Below are 17,098 nucleotides of genomic sequence, written 5' to 3'. Positions count from 1 at the left end.
CAACGACAGGCAAGTGGAGGACCAAGTGGGCACGACGCTTAGCTCCATCATCCCTACCTTGGTTGCCGGTCCGGACGCGTGGTATAGGGGAGGAAAAAGGGGCCTCCCCCGGTTCCCAGTTTCACGGGCAGCAACTCCCACAACGTGGAGCCATCGGTGAGTCCGCAGGCGGCAACAATGGTGTCTCCGGCGGCGCCAACATTGGTGGCTCCCGCAGCGCCAACCTTGGTGGCTCCGGCGTCGCCAACCTTGGTGGCTCCCGCGGCGCCAACCTTGGTGTCTCCCGCGGCGCCATTACTTCAGCTCAATGCACCCGTCGCTGCGGATAATACGCCGCCCGGCACCGCGCCAACAAGCGGCCACTCCATCAGTGGCACGCCCGCCGCCGGCGGTGCCTCGACCTTAGCCGAGCCGGACGCCATCACGGTAACCAACCCTCGTCTCCGATGACTTCCATATCCTTGCCTTTGACTACGCTAGCCATCCCTAACGCCGTACATGTTTTCCGCGGGGTGCCGTCGCCGACGTCCCATGCACTCTCCTGCATTTTGTGAACGGCGAGTTGATCGATGTTGCCAAGGCAAAAATCGTTCAACCGAGCAACCGCCGCTACACGGTGTACCCATGGCACCCGACGTGTATAGGATTCAAGCTGGTTCGGGTGCTTAGTGGCTACGACGACGTGGTACCTCCCTTTCAACCCCATGGCGCCGACGCAGATGAGGTCCTTACCCTCCACCAATGCTTCAATTGGTCCATGGTTTGGCCAAAGAGCCGGATTCGTTTGGGGGCGAGCGACACCACCCCACGGACAGCACCCTAAGCCGTGCCGGCGCCAAGCCATGGCAAGACCACCCCAACGGTGCCGCCATCAGCCGACGAGGACATGCATATGGCACAGGATCCGAACGATGGTCCGGACGAGGACGATGACGTTCGCCAACCCGGACTGCAACTTCGATTTTGGGGTGATGGACTACGATCTCAGTAGCCAACCCTCTCAAGCTGCCGCCGAGGGGAAAACCTATTGCAACAAGCGGCGCCTATTCTCGTTCTCAGGAGACGCCTCCAGCTGCCGACTTCACCGAGACTCAGCCGATAGCCGAGGTGAGAAGTGTTATCAGTCCTAACACACTGAAGAAGGCTTGCGAAGAGGAGAATGCAGTCCCAGTAAATATAAAGCCGAAGGGACGGAAAAGAAAGAAGAAGGACGACAAGTCTGCCGAGCCAGCCGGCACCTATCCGTGCTCGGGACGGGCCACCGGTGCCCAAGAATATCGAGGCGAGGGTGCATGTGTCGGGTGAGCGGATGCTAATTCAAAGATTGTACGATGCTGCACCCGGTCCTATGCGATCTCTGGTTGACGGTATTCAGTTTATGGAGGAGCGGCGTCTCAGGGAGAAAGATAATGGATACCCAGTGTATATTGCCAAGGTGCCCTCGGTCCATGGCTTTGTCGATAGTGGCTTCGCGGAGAAGATCTTCCTGCGGTATGATGACATCTTCGCCATGCTGAACAGCTTATCCGCTGCACTACACCTTCATTCGCCTATACTCGCTCGGCAAGGCGATGCGGATCATTAGACACAACATCCCGGACATCGCGATAGCCGACCCCTTCTACATGCGTGCCGTCCACTTGGCCACCGCCGGAGACCGGGCAGTCGCGAGTGGATACCTCAAAGACTTCTTTCTAGCGAACCAGAAGAAGTGTAACATCCTCCTGCCTGTATTTCCCGAGTAAGTCACCCCCTCACCGTACCGGTCTTAACTCATGATTTTTTTAGATTTCAATCGTCATGTTCTTAAACATTATGTGTTCTACGCAGAGACAAAACCTGCACACTCATCTCCATAACCCCGAAACATTCCGTGGCCACATACCTCGATGCGGACGGTAAGTCAACCACGAACTACACGAATGTCAAGGGCGTACTTGATGATGCTCTCAATGCCTACGTCAAAGCGAAAGGCAACATGCAGAGGCCAAATGTTAGGTACGGGAAGCATGTGTTCAAGCACCAAACAAAGTTTCCCTGCGTCAAGAAGCCGCCTTCTAGTAACAAGGATGCCTACTACGCCCTCTATCACATGGATAAGTTCATACGGGACCAGCAGCAGCTTACGCTACCCGAGCATCTCGGAGACCGGGCCAACAAATTGGCGCGGGTCCCTGACGACGGCATCAAGCAAGACTTCTTCCGCATCCAAGTAGAGTTTTGTGAAATCATCCATCAAGATGTCGTTAGAAGCGCGGGGGAGTTCTTCGCCGGCTACCAGCCGTCAAACAGTGACATAGACTGTTGGGGGGATGACCCCCGGTATGCCAAAGGCATGCCAAACCGGATGGCTTGTGCCATCAAGATACCGGTTTAATGTTCGTACCGGAACCTAAGGATAAGAGTTTAGCTAAGTGGAGCTAAGCCGGTATCCCCAAGAGGGGTATACCGGAACCCGGTAAAGAAGATACCGGAAAGGAGAGCCTGTCGGCAGGACTGGTCAAAGATTCTCTCCAGAGCTAGAAGACAAAGATGAGCTAAGCAAAGTAACTTTAGACGAAGGGCTGACGATAAAGAGAAGGGTGACGGTTAAAGAAGCCGGAGGACGTCAGCGCCCCTGATTAAAGAGGACTCCGGTGTCATCTATGATTAAAGTAGCTTTGTAAAGTAGTTTGTCTAGTCAAAGATGCCATTAGGGTTTCTTCCGATGTAAGCCACCCTCTCCCCTATATAAGGAGAGGGGGTACTGCCTCCTACAGGCGCGAGACCACAGAACAGCTTGTGCTGAGAAACTTGTAACCATGTTGAGATCAATGAAGCTAGCGATCTAGTAAAGAGTTCTTCCTCTTGTCTCTCTTCTTGCATACCGGCCTTTGGTTGTGTTCTTGAGGAAAGCATCCGGAAGTTCTTCCCATCTAATCGCAAACCCTCCCCCGAATCCTCATACGTCCATTCGGCCCCAACTTAAGCCATCCTATGGCATCTGCTCGTTCACCACGACCACAGTTGGCGCCCACCGTGGGGCATGAAGTGGCGCATGCTGGAGTTCACATTCGGGCGGGCCTCCTCGAGTTCTCCGGCGAGCGGACGGTGTCCGCGCTCGTCCAGAGCTTCTACTCCATCGACTTCATCAACGACAACGCAGGCTGCTTCGCCAACGGCGGCATCTTCCCCAAGAACGGCCGCATCATCGAGTTCGGCAGCCACCGCATCTACTTCGGCACCGTCCCTGTGCGCCAGCGCCTCTCGCCGGTGCTGGTGGCACCGGACCCTCCAAGATGGCTCTGTGCTGGTCGCGCCCCCGGCAGCGTCGAGGTAATGATGACCGGTATGGCTGGTGCAGGAAAGGAGATTGCGGCTGAAGGTGCTGGTCGCGCGGTTTCGACCCGTGCGGCTAAGCCACCGCTGGAGCGCGACGCAGGCACGCCGGGAGCATCTTCCGCGCCACCGGCAACGCCTCTCCAAACGGCGATGAACGAGCTGGCAACCCCCATCGCGCAGAACATCGACCCGGCAGCGGCTCAGGCGGAGTTGGAGGCGCAGCGCCTGAGGATACTCGAGAGCGGCAAAGACGTCGTCAAGGCGCAGCGCGAGCTGAACCTAACCGTACGTGAGTATAACGCTGCCCATGGCTTTGCTTCTGTTAGCGCTCATGCTGCTAGGATACCGGAAAACCGGCTTAAGGCTCGCAATCTAGACCAGGATTTGCGTAAGGAGATTCTTACCGGCAAGAGTACCTCTGCATCTGTTAGCATTGTAGAGAAACCTAAGTACAGCAGTCCGGATAAAACCATAAAAGCTGCTAAAGCCGCTGTAGATCTGTGTGACTCGCTTACCGGAGAGGCTCTGCAAAGCAACAAGAGCGTGTCGGAGAGCTGCTAGATATCGTAGAGCAGCGAACGCCGAGCAGCCGTGGCTAAGCTGAACAAGGCTATAGCCTCGAAATCCGCGCGTTCAACAAAGAATGCCGGAAGCAAGTCCCATGGGCAGGCCTCGTCCCCCCATCCGGACGAAGAAAAGAAAAAGAAGTGAACGCACGGCGGATGATCGTGTATGATCCGGTCCTTGCCGGTAAACAAAAAGCCGGGCAACACGATGCCGGTAAAAAAGCCAAGGGGCAGAACGGGGCTACGCCAAGGAAGGCTATGCCGGAAACAATCATGCCGGTAGACATGAAACCGGGTAAAACTATCCGGCTGCAAGGGCAGCGTACGATGATGATGAGGAGGAGATGCCTCCACCAAGGTACCGGCAGGCAAGGGCCGCGGCACCAGAACGTTACGATGAAGCCGATTCTAACAGACCGGCAGCATACCGGAACCCGTTGGGGGAACGCTTGGGAGAGAGATACCTGCCGGAACGGGATGCGAGGCACCGTCTGGATAGAGTGTACTTATCAGAAATGATCGAGGAGGAAGGTCCTCCAGGTCCAAAGTGCTTTGGCCCAAGAATCATGAGAGAAAAACCACCAGTTCGCAACTTCACGTTGCCCCGAGACACAAAAACGTACGATGGCACTACGAAGCCGGAAGATTGGCTCGCGGATTACGTGACCGCGGTATACGTCGCAGGCGGTGGAGGAACCGTAGCAGGAGGAGGAAACCGGCGATGGGCCGTGAGGATCATACCATCGTTTCTGGTTGGACCGGCAAGAATCTGGCTAAACAACTTGCCGGCAGGAAGCATAAATGGCTGGCTGGATTTTGAGGAGGCTTTTGTGAGCAATTTCAGCAGCACCTACCAAAGGCCAAACAGGCCGCAGCAACTTGCTCTGTGTGTGCAACGCCCAAACGAAACAGACCGGGATTATCTGGCCCGGTGGAACACCACAAGGAACTCTTGTGAAGGGGTAATCGAGGCACAGGCCATTGCTTGGTTTAGCAAGTGGATGCAAAAGAGGTTCGCCGTTGTGGCAAAAGCTGCAGCGGAACATGCCGACGACGTTGGCAGAGATGATACGTGTGGCGGATAACTATGCGTTGGGAGACCCAACGCAGCCGGCGGTACAACCCGAACCGGAACAGCTACGCCAAGAGCAACACCGGGACAACCGGAATAACAAAAGGAGGGAAGATTTTCCGGATCGAAGGTACGGTCCGCAGCAAGTTGCTGCTGTGCAGGAAAACTCTGATGCCAGCGGCAGCCAGAGGCAAAGAACCGGATCGCAGCCATGGGCGGGTCCAAAGAAACAGTGGGTGGAAAAGAAACCCTGGGTCCAGAAAAGAAACTGGCAAGAACCCGCAAAGTACACCATGGAAGCAGCCATGGACCAAACCGTGCCGGTGGCACACACCGAATCCGGCACACCCGTCAAACCATCCGACGAAGGATTGTACCTGGACAAAGTACTTGATGGAAAAGGGGCGGTAAAAGATGCCCAAGGGCGAGGAGGCAATGCAATGATGCCACCACCGGACATGCCGCGGCAGCAACAGCTACCGCCACCACCGCCGCTTACCGGGCCAAACGCTTTACCGGTGCAGCCGAACCGGCAGCAGTACCAGCAAGTTAACCGAGTGGAGCAAGATGATAACCAACCACCTCCACCGGCACCTTTAGGCCGGAATGTTTACGAAGACCCGCATCTATGCTGCGTTGTTTTTGTCACTGAGCCGACAGACAGGCAAAGTATGCATCGCCGCTCCATGGAAGTAAATGCAGTGATGCCGGCAGTGCCCAGATACATGCAGTGGTCCAACCAGGAAATTGCTTGGTCGATCAAGGATCACCCCAAAATCATGCCGAATCCGGGCGGATATGCTCTTGTTGTGGACCCAATCATGAAAGGGCCGCAAACTCGAGTGAAGTTCAGCAAGGTGCTGATAGACAATGGCAGCAGCATCAACATCATGTACAAGCACACCATGCATACGCTGGGCATAACAGAAAACATGCTTCAGCCAACGCGCACAACGTTCCATGGAATCGTTCCGGGTTTGTCCTGCGCACCGGTTGGAAAGGTCCGGGTGGACGTGTCGTTTGGAGGACGTGACAATTGCCGGGTTGAGAACCTGGAGTTTGAGGTGGTGGACTTAGATAGTCCATACCATGCTCTGCTGGGGAGACCGGCGCTGGCGGCCTTCATGGCCTCGACCCACACGGCGTATCTCAAGATGAAGATGCCGGCACCTCGTGGACCTCTAACTGTGGTGGGAAATTACAAGATCTCGTTGGAAACAGCATCTGCCGGATCGAACCTAGCGGAATCGCTGGTGATCGCAGAGGAAAAGAAAAGGATGCAAACAGCTGTTGCGTCGGCTCGATCCTCACGCGTTGAGCTTAGCGGCAATGAGTGCAAGTCTGAGTGCTCCGGCGTTCAAACCGTCAAAGGAAACAAAGGACATTGTGCTGGATCCGGCTTACCCAGAGCGCACCGTTCGTATCGGTGCCGGCCTCGATCAAGCATAGGAAAGCGCGCTCGTCAGCTTCCTCCGTGAGAATCGGAATATCTTTGCCTGGTCAACTGAAGATCTGGTAGGTGTTCCGAGGGAGCTGGCTGAGCACTCCTTGAACGTTCGGAAAGATGCCAAGCCGGTGCGACAACCCTTGCGCCGGTTCGCTGAAGATAGAAGAAAGATCATAGGAGAAGAGGTAACCAAACAGCTTGTTGCCAAATTCATTGTGGAGGTCACGCACACAGAGTGGCTGGCCAATCCGGTGATGGTTGAAAAGAAGAAAGATGAGAACCTGGAGGCAAAAGCTCCGAAGGTGTGGCGCATGTGCATCGACTACACCAACCTGAACAAGGCTTGCCCAAGAGATCCTTTCCCTTTGCCACGGATCGATCAAGTGATTGATTCAACCGCTGGGTGTGAGTTGTTGTCCTTCCTGGATGCCTATTCCGGTTTCCACCAAATCCCCTTGAAAAAGGAAGATCAAATAAAAACTGCGTTCATTACCCCGCACGGGGCTTACTGCTATATCACTATGCCTTTTGGTTTGCGCAACGCTGGTGCAACGTACCAGCGCTGTATGCAAAAATGCTTGTTTGATCAAATCGGAAAGAATGTGCAGGTGTATGTGGACGACATCGTGATAAAAACTAAGGTAAAAGATACCCTGATCGATGATCTCCGGCAAACGTTTGATAACCTAAGAAGGTTCCGGATGAAACTCAATCCGGCAAAATGTACCTTCGGTGTTCCTGCCGGCAAGCTGCTGGGTTTCCTCGTCTCAAGCCGAGGCATTGAGGTCAACCCGGTTAAGATTAGGGCAATTGAAAGAATGACAATCCCACAGGATCTGAAGGACATACAAAAGTTTACCGGAAGCTTAGCATCGCTAAGCCGGTTCATAAGCAGGTTAGGAGAAAAGGCCTTGCCGTTGTACGCCTTAATGAGAAAATCCGATAAGTTCGTCTGGACCCCTCAAGCAGACGCAGCATTCAAGGAGCTGAAGACGATGTTAGCTACCGCGCCGATATTGGCTTCGCCGTTGGAAAGAGAACCGATGTTGTTATACATAGCAGCAACCAACCGGGTCGTGAGTGTTGTTGTGGTAGTAGAAAGAGAAGAGGAAGGAAAAACCGTCCAGAGGCCGGTATACTACCTGAGCGAAGTGCTCTCCCTCTCAAAGCAAAACTACCCGCACTTCCAAAAAATGACCTATGGCGTGTTTATGGCCGCCACAAAGCTCAAGCACTACTTCGAAGAACATCCCATGAAAGTGGTGAGTGAAGCACCCATCTCTGATATCATGTGCAACAAAGACGCCAGCGGCCGGATTGCAAAATGGGCGATCCAGATATCACCATACGTGCCGGTGTATGAAAGAAGAGATGCCATAAAATCACAGGCTTTGGCTGATTTCCTCGTTGATTGGGCGGAAATGCAATACAAACCGCCGGATCAGAAGATAGAGTACTGGAAAATGCACTTTGATGGATCCAAGCTCAAGGAGGGTCTAGGTGCTGGTGTGGTGCTTACTTCACCAAAAGGAGACCACCTCCGGTATGTCTTGCAAGTACATTTCAGGGCATCGAACAATGTCGCTGAATATGAAGCTTTGATCCATGGGCTTAAGGTCGCAAAAGAAATCGGTGCGCACCGGATCATTTGCTATGGAGATTCAGACCTTGTGGTGCAGCAGTGTTCCGGAGATTGGGACGCAAAAGATGCCAACATGGCCTCGTACCGGTTTCACGTGCAAAAGATTGCCGGCTTCTTCGAAGGCTGTGAATTTCACCATGTACCGCGTGCGGAAAATGAAGCTGCGGATGCCTTGTCCAAGATAGGCTCATCCCGGCAAGAAATTCCTCCCGGAATAGCCTTGGCACACCTAAGGACACCATCAATCAAGCCAAGTCCAGAGTCGGAATCAATTTTCGTACCGGAGTCACACATTGTGCCAATGGATATCGATGGAGGGAACCCGGGAACTGCTCCGGCAAACCCGGGGACTGCTCCGGCAAGCTCGGGGACTGTTCCGGTAAGCTCGGGGACTGCTGTACCCATACCGAAAGAAATGATGCTGGTGGATAGCATGGAGATAGACGCACCGGTGTTCTTAGTGCGAGAGATACCGTCATGGGCTAAACCTATTAAGGAATTCCTAATCAACGGCACCTTGCCGGCTGACGAAAATGAATCAAGGAGAATCCAAAGAAGGTCCAAAGCTTACACATTCATCAATGGTGAGGTGTACAAGAGAAGCGTTACCGGTGTCCTTCAAAGATGTGTGGAACCGGAAGAAGGGAAAGAAATGCTTGAGGAAATTCACCAAGGAGAATGTGGGCACCATGCCTCATCAAGGGCGCTGGTAGCAAAAGTGTTTCGGCATGGGTTTTACTGGCCCACTGCTTTGGAGAACGCTGAGGATTTGGTAAGAAAATGCAACGGCTGCCAGAGGTACGCCAAGCAAAATCATACCCCAGCATCCGGTTTAAAGACAATACCGCTAACATGGCCGTTTGCTGTTTGGTGCCTTGACATGGTTGGCCCATTCAAAACTGCTAGGAGCAGCATGACTCACATCTTGGTCATGGTGGATAAGTTCACCAAATGGCTAGAGGTAAAACCTATCGCAAAGTGTGATGGGCATACAGCTGTGAAATTCTTGAAAGATGTCATCTTGCGGTATGGGTACCCGCACAGCATCATCACTGACAATGGAACCAACTTTGCTCAAGGTGAGTTCAAAAGGTTCTGTGAGGATAAAAATATCCGGTTGGATTTGTGCTCGGTGGCACACCCACAAGGCAACGGCCAAGTGGAAAGAATGAATGCTTTGGTACTCTCCGGTATGAAACCCAGACTCATTGACGCAGTGGAAAGAGCACCGGGGTGTTGGCTTGATGAGATACCATCAGTACTGTGGAGTATAAGAACAACCCCAAACCGGTCTACCGGATACACTCCGTTCTTCATGGTTTATGGAGCAGAAGCGGTCATACCAACCGACATCATCCATGATTCACCAAGAGTGCAGCTCTATACTGAGCAAGAGGTCAAAGAGGCCAGAGAAAATGATGTGGACTTGCTAGAAGAAGCAAGAGAGCTAGCTTTGGCAAGAACAGCCATCTACCAGCAAAACCTCAGACGCTATCATGACCGGAAAGTCAGTCCAAGAGTTTTCCGGGAAGGAGATCTTGTGCTTCGCCTAGTGCAGCGCACTGAAGGCCGGCATAAGCTCTTGCCACCTTGGGAAGGTCCCTTCATTGTAAGCAAGGTGCTTCACAATGATGCATACTACCTAATTGATGCACAGGAGTGGAAAGAAGGAAAGGCGGACAAGTCCGGAGAGGAGAGCAAGCGTCCATGGAACATAGCTCTGTTGCGCCCTTTCTACTCTTGAAGTGGTGGTGTAAGAAGTTCCTTTTTTGTACCTTATATGCTATGAATAAAAGATGCCAGAACCTTGAATGAATCTCGGGGACAACCCCAATAAGGTTGCATGTAACTTGTTTATTTTTTCAGTTTACCGGTTGCTTATTGAATGTTTTATCTTTCCGGTTTAGTAGTGTGCTAAATCCTACCGGAGTCTTCGACTCTGCTGCTGTCCGCAAACCGGCTTCATGGCAAGCAAGATAAACCGGTAGGGGATAAGCACATGAACTGCAAGAAGGGAAAGCAGGAAAGAACAATCCGGAAAATTTAACTAACCCCGGTTAAACCGGTTTTTTGCAAAATTTCAAAGTTATTTCTAAGTTCAAGAAGATGCTTGTTTGGTGAAAGAACCTTGTGCTCATACGCCAAAGAACGCCCAGAGAAGGCAGGCAGAGCCAAGGCAAAAGAACCAAGTATGCATCAAATTGGATGCGGAAACAATTGGGAAAGCTTTGCAGTGCAGGATAAAAGCAGAACCAAAAGCAAAATATGCTAAGGCAAACTCATAGATACTTAGCTACCGGTATAACTTACCGGCAGAAAATGTTGTACCACAACCAAAAGCGGATTTAAGTTTTACATCATAAGCCCCGGCATACCGGGGCAGAATTTAACAAATATTGTCTTAAGGCAAGCAGGACCAACAGATATAGCAGGCAAACATATCACTGAGAATCATCACGCAGCAGGGGCTTCCGGAGGAGCATCGCCGGCATCAGCGTCGTCCAAGAGCTCTTGTTCGGCTTCATCCTCCTCCTCGTCGAGATAGTCCTTGACGCCAGGAGGGGGAGGGATGAAGGTGCGCATGTCGGCATACTCCGCGATGCGGTACGCGCGATCCTGCCGCTTGGCGGAGAGGATCGGGTCCAGATCGGTTTCTGCGTCTTCACGCACGCCGGTGAGGGCGTCCAGATCGAGCTCCGGATACCAGGAGCAGGCAACGCGGAGGGCGGAGTCCGCGCCAGCACGGGCAGCAGAGCACTGCCACTCGCGGATCCTCCTGTCGCCGCCCTTGAGACGATTGCTGATGAGGGAGAAGGTGTCCGGCACCTCCTCGCCAGGCCATAAGGTCCTGAAGAGCTGGGTGGCTACATCAGGGATGTCCGATAGATTGCGGTCTATGGCGCGCATATGGGACACCCGCGCGTTAAGCGCGACCAGATGGTCGTTGGGCGTCCATGGCATGGTAAGATCCGCTCGGCCTTGGTCCCTGCGGCGCGCGTCGACCTTCTTGACGGCGTACCCCTGGGAGTCCGGAAAGAGGCCTGTGTAAAGGAAGAGAAAGGTCAAGGAAGAGAAACCGGAAAGAAAAGAGAAACCGGAAAGAAAAGAGTCCGGAAGAAAAAGAGACCGGAAGGAAAGATAACGGAAAGAAAATGGGGTCGGAGGAAAAAAGGCATGTACGCAGTAGTCAAAGTGTAAAATAAAAGAACTTACGGTGGGCGAGGGTGTCGGTCTGCAGGATCAACTGATCGCATTCCTTATGCTCCTCCTCCAGCCGCGCGGCCTTCTCCTCGGCACCCTTCCGGGCCTTGGCCGCCTCCTCCAGCTCAGCCAGCAGCACCGCATTGGAGTTACCAGCGTCCTCCAGAGCCTCCTCCATCTTGGCCGCTGCATCAGCTGCAGCGGCTTCGAGGGCCTTGGCGTGGTCAAGCCCCAGTTGGATGAGCTGGGTCTTGAGCTTCCGGTGGCTGGTCTCGAGGGCGTCCAACTCCTCCTTATGCTGCCGGATGAGCTGGTCCTTCTCCTCTGCAACCGGAAAAGAAAGTGTTAACAAGGTTATACTAGTAGAAAGGGAAAAGAAATCAAGTTTAAAGGAAAAAGGAGAGAATCGTACGTTGGGCGGTGGCAAGCTGCTCCTTGAGAGCATCAATGGAAGCTTCCGGAACCACTGTTAAGAAGAAATTGTAAGCAATAGGAAGAAAAAGGTTTCCGGTATGAAAGATGCCGGCAGAACAAAAATTACCTTGGCACTTGTCATGTGCCTCAGCGAGCTCCCGATGCTCCCATAAGAGCTCCTCGAAGAGGGCCTTCCGAGCGTCAGCCGTGAGCTATTCAAGAAAAAGAAGTTTTTAAGCTAAGTTTTGCGCTAAGAACAAGGTTCTTAACCCGAAACTCGGGGACTGGCAGTGCCGGTTTTGCGCTAAGTTTTTAAGCTAAGTTTTGCGCTAAGAACAAGGTTCTTAACCCGAAACTCGGGGAGTGGCAGTGCCGGTTTTGCGCTAAGTTTTTAAGCTAAGTTTTGCGCTAAGAACAAGGTTCTTAACCCGAAACTCGGGGATCGGCAGTGCCGGTTTTGCGCTAAGTTTTTAAGCTAAGTTTTGCGCTAAGAACAAGGTTCTTAACCCGAAACTCGGGGACTGGCAGTGCCGGTTTTGCGCTAAGTTTTTAAGCTAAGTTTTGCGCTAAGAACAAACTTCTTAACCCGAAACTCGGGGACTGGCAGTGCTGGTTTTGCGCGCTTCTAAGGTAAATTGTGTGCTAAGGAGAAGGTATTTAACCCGAAACTTGGGGACTGGCAGTGCCGGTTTCACGCTAAATTTTTAAGTTAAGTTTTGCACTAAGAGCTGCGCTCTCACCACAAAACTCGGGGACTGGGAAGATAGACAAGAGAGAAACCGGCATGAAACCAAAGAAAAGATAAGACAAAGCCGGAAACGAAGAAACCGGTAAAGATTGAGACAAGTTAGCAAAACATACCATCAGATTGTTCGTGGAGTCGTACCACGCGCTGTCGAGCTCTTTTACGGCAGCGCGAAGCCGCATAAAGTGCTCCTCGGAAGACCGGTCCCCGATAGGGTCAGGTGCCGGTAGCCTGTCCTTGCCCAGGCCGCGGGTCGCCGGAGTCATGTCCGCGGCGTTCCACTTCTGGGCGTAGGGCAGAAGGTGCCCCAGGTCTCGGCCTTGGCGCTTGAACTCCGTGATGCGGCCAAGGAGGCCGGTGGCCTTCGTGGCGGCATCTTTGGCGGCCTTGGCGACGTGCAGCACCAAGGGCTGCTGGCCGCCGGAAGAGGCGCTGGAGGCCGTCGCTTTTCCCTTGATGAGCTTGGAGGTCTTGGGCGGCGGCGCAGTAGAAGCGGCCCCGAGGGGCTTGGCGCGAGGAGCACCTGGCGGCGGCATCAGGAGGGTGCGTGGAGACTGGGGAGCGCTGGGCGCGTCACCCGGTTTGGAGCCTTTCGGCGCGGAAGATTCCGGCGCGGAAGTTGTTGTTTTTTCAAGGACGGGAGGAGCTGGAGGCTCCGCCCGCCCGACAGCTTCTTCTTCTCCGGCGCCGATGTTGCTGGCGCCGGTATCCTGGGTCTCTGGAGGGAAGGAAGGATCCTCCTCCGTGCGGTGATCTCGATGATGAAGGGGCCGCACGCCCCGAATTTGTTGTGCCCCCGAAAGGGAGGCGAGAGATGTTGCCGGCACCAGGTGGTGCCGGGCTTGAGCGAGGAGGAGGGGTTGAAGTCCTTGCGGAATCTTCAGAGCCCGATGGCCTTGGGCCAAGCTTGAGCGCAGAGCTGAGAAAAAGAAAGAAAGACAGTTGGAAAAAGCAACCGGAAAAAGAACTTGGCGAAAAAGAGGCAAGCCGGAAAATGAGTAACTTACCCGGAAGAGGTTGGCATCGCCTTGCGCCCGTAGCGACGCATGCCCACCTGCTTCTCCCCCAGGGGCTCGGTCCGGAAGCGCTTCGAGGGGCGGGCCTGGCTGGCACCGGCATCAGATGCCGGCTGCTTGTTCTTTTGGCCCTGGGCCATGAGCTTGTCCACGAACTCGGAACCTGCCTCGGCGCGCAGCGGCGGCACGCGCTCATGGATCTATGAATTGAGTTTGGTTAAGAACCAACTCGCAAGAAAGCGATAACGGAAAGGTAAAAGAAACCGGAAAAGAAAATACCTCAAGCGTGGCCAGGTCGTCAGCGGACCCGGTGGGCTTCGGCGGAGACCGGCCAAGGTGCGCTGCCGGAGCCTTGCCCATCTTCAAGTCCTTCCAGAAAATGTAAGGATCCGGATCAAAGGAGTCGAGGGCGCGAGGCTGGCAAGGTCCACGCCGCTCTGCTTCGATGAGGGGGAAGCGGTCCTTGGCCTGAAACAAGAAAAAGTAAGATCAGCAAAGAGCAGAAAGCTACCGGCCAAAAACAACCCCAGTCGCATAATCCCTTACTTCTTGGGTCGGAGGATTATCAGTGCTGAGGGGAAGGAGGCCCCATTCCCAATCAGAGGGCATAGCAGTTTGGCAAATCTACTTAGCCTTGCGAACAACATCCCTTTTGCTAAGAGGATGGCCTGTGATCTTGGTAGGATCACCTGGGCCATACATCTCGCTCATCCTATGTGCGCGGCGCTTTAGAGGAAGCACCCGGCGCGAAATAAAAGTGCGGATGATGTCATCCGAGCAGATCTTGGTCTCCTTCTTCGAAGAGGTCAAAAAGCGTACCACCCGGCTGGTTTCAGCATGATCCGACTTCGGGTTGTAGCTCCAGTTGGTCCTGCTGGGGGGCCCCGCTTCGAAGGGAGGAAGATCGATGAGATCGGCGCGGCCGGTATTCTTCACGTAGAAGAAAGTCCCTTGCCACAACCGGCAAGATTCGAGGCCGGAAAACTTAAAAAAGGGGCTCCCTGACGGGAGCCGATAATGCAAGACCCGCACTGAACGGGGGGCTTGGGTTTAGGAATATCCTTGCCCTGAACGGAGTTAATCCGAAGAGCAAAGAAGCGGGCAAACGTCTCACGAGTGGGACGAATGCCGATATAGGCCTCCATGAAGGTGGCGTAGCAAGAGAGGTAGAAGATGGCGTTACCAGGAAGGTGGTGAGGTTGGAGGTTGTAAAAATTTAAAAACTCCCGGAAAAAAGGGGAGGCAGGAAGGCCGAAGCCACGCTCAAAGTGAGCAAGAAAGACAACGTATTCGTCATCTTCAGGATCCGGTTCGATTTCGTCATCCGGAATCCGGCAAGAAACTCCTTCCGGAATCCGTCGAGACCGGTATAACCAATCGATTTCGAATTGGGTGACACTGGAACCCATCCAGGCTCCGCGGGTGATTGGGGAAGGCTCCTCGCCGGAAGATTGGCTGGAGCTGCTAGAGGTTGCGCTACCGGAAGCTTGGCTAAAGCTACCGGAATCTAGGTGGCCACCGGACTCTTGATGGCTACCGGATCCCTGCTGATTGCCGGAATCGGTCTCCATCGGATCTGAAGCCGTTGATTCACCGGGAGATGGCCTACGGCGTTTGAGAGAAAGGGAAGAAGAAGATGCAGAGGAGGATTCCTCGCCAGACATTGCAAGGGGAGGCGAAAAAACAAGAATCCCAGACTTGAACCCCGCGTGAAGATCTACGAGTAAGAAGAAAACCAAGGAAAAAGAAGAAATAAGAACACCAAAGACCCAAGATCTGGAAAGCAGACAGAGGACGAGTGAAGCGAGATTGGTACCAACCTTGAGCGGCGGAGTCGCTGGGGGAAGTGTTTCCTGGTGGCGGAGCGGACCTGCGGTCGCCGGAGAGCACCGTCGACGGCGAGGCAGAGGAGCTTAAGAAGAAGCACGAATGCGGCGGGGGCGGTGAAGTTGCTCCCGAAGATCTCCGCGCAGCTAAGTCCGGCGGAGGCACGGCGTGAGTTCTCCGGGCGCCGGAGCTTGAACGAGCGACGGCGGACGGAGAGCGGCGGAGGCGCAAAGGCGTGAAGCTCTGTGCGCGAAAGGGGAGAATGCGAAGAAGACGAAGAAGAAGGGGCGATTCTGTTTATAAAGAAGAGAGAAGGTGGGCAGGAAACCGCTGGGCCGCGGAGGTTCGCCTCGCGGCCCACGACGGTTCGCGCCTTGGGCCGCCACGTGGCGAGGGAATACACGCGAGAAAATGCGGAGCCACACTGAGGCGCACACGGGATTCCGAAGAGGTAGTGGGATCAGCTGCGATGCATTAAATGAGCGCGCGGGAGTCGAAGGGAAGTGACCCCTAACACTGGCGCGTCAGTCACAGTGCGCATGTCTCTGACAGGCGCGGGGCCCGAGATATTCTCGACGTCGCCGAGGAAGTAATAAATGACTAAGATGCCGGAGGATAAGATACCGGATAACACCTTAAGAAGAAGAGATAGCGATGAACTGAGCAAAGATGCCGGATCCAAGCCTAAAACCGGATAGATTAAACCGGTATCCTAAAAAGAAAGAACCTGGCATGGTCTGTTGGATAGGATCCGCCAGACTATACCAGCTTCGGGGACTAAGGTTGGGGGATGACCCCCGGTATGCCAAAGGCATGCCAAACCGGATGGCTTGTGCCATCAAGATACCGGTTTAATGTTCGTACCGGAACCTAAGGATAAGAGTTTAGCTAAGTGGAGCTAAGCCGGTATCCCCAAGAGGGGTATACCGGAACCCGGTAGAGAAGATACCGGAAAGGAGAGCCTGTCGGCAGGACTGGTCAAAGATTCTCTCCGGAGCTAGAAGACAAAGATGAGCTAAGCAAAGTAACTTTAGACGAAGGGCCGACGATAAAGAGAAGGGTGACGGTTAAAGAAGCCGGAGGACGTCGGCGCCCCGATTAAAGAGGACTCCGGTGTCATCTATGATTAAAGTAGCTTTGTAAAGTAGTTTGTCTAGTCAAAGATGCCATTAGGGTTTCTTCCAGTGTAAGCCACCCTCTCCCCTATATAAGGAGAGGGGGTACTGCCTCCTACAGGCGCGAGACCACAGAACAGCTTGTGCTGAGAAACTTGTAACCATGTTGAGATCAATGAAGCTAGCGATCTAGTAAAGAGTTCTTCCTCTTGTCTCTCTTCTTGCATACCGGCCTTTGGTTGTGTTCTTGAGGAAAGCATCCGGAAGTTCTTCCCATCTAATCGCAAACCCTCCCCCGAATCCTCATACGTCCATTCGGCCCCAACTTAAGCCATCCTATGGCATCTGCTCGTTCACCACGACGACATAGACACAATGCTCCAAATGCAGGGTGACGACTACCGCTCATGGATGTGCTAGAAGAAAGGCGGCGGTTTTATCCACGCTCCGAGAAAGTCTTGATGTGTGAGCCTAGTTATGTAGTTGTGAACTAAAGACGAGCTTCTGTTGTAATAAACTTTATCCAGCACTTTACTTGCATGTCTGTTTAATTACTAGTTCGGCTATGTTTGTGAACTTATATATATGGCTCTATCGTTTTCCGCACTTGATTTGGTCGTTAATTTTGTTTGCATATGCCGATGATTAGAATGTTCGGTCAATCTGTACACTCCGGGGTGTCGCTAGTGAGCCTGGTGTGATGGCACAAATATCAATCTCTTGTGCATCCTA

Source organism: Lolium rigidum, chromosome 2, assembly GCF_022539505.1.
Source record: "Lolium rigidum isolate FL_2022 chromosome 2, APGP_CSIRO_Lrig_0.1, whole genome shotgun sequence".
Taxonomy (NCBI): domain Eukaryota; kingdom Viridiplantae; phylum Streptophyta; class Magnoliopsida; order Poales; family Poaceae; genus Lolium; species Lolium rigidum.
The sequence above is the reverse complement of the archived record's forward strand: the minus strand, read 5'-3'. Positions refer to the sequence as shown.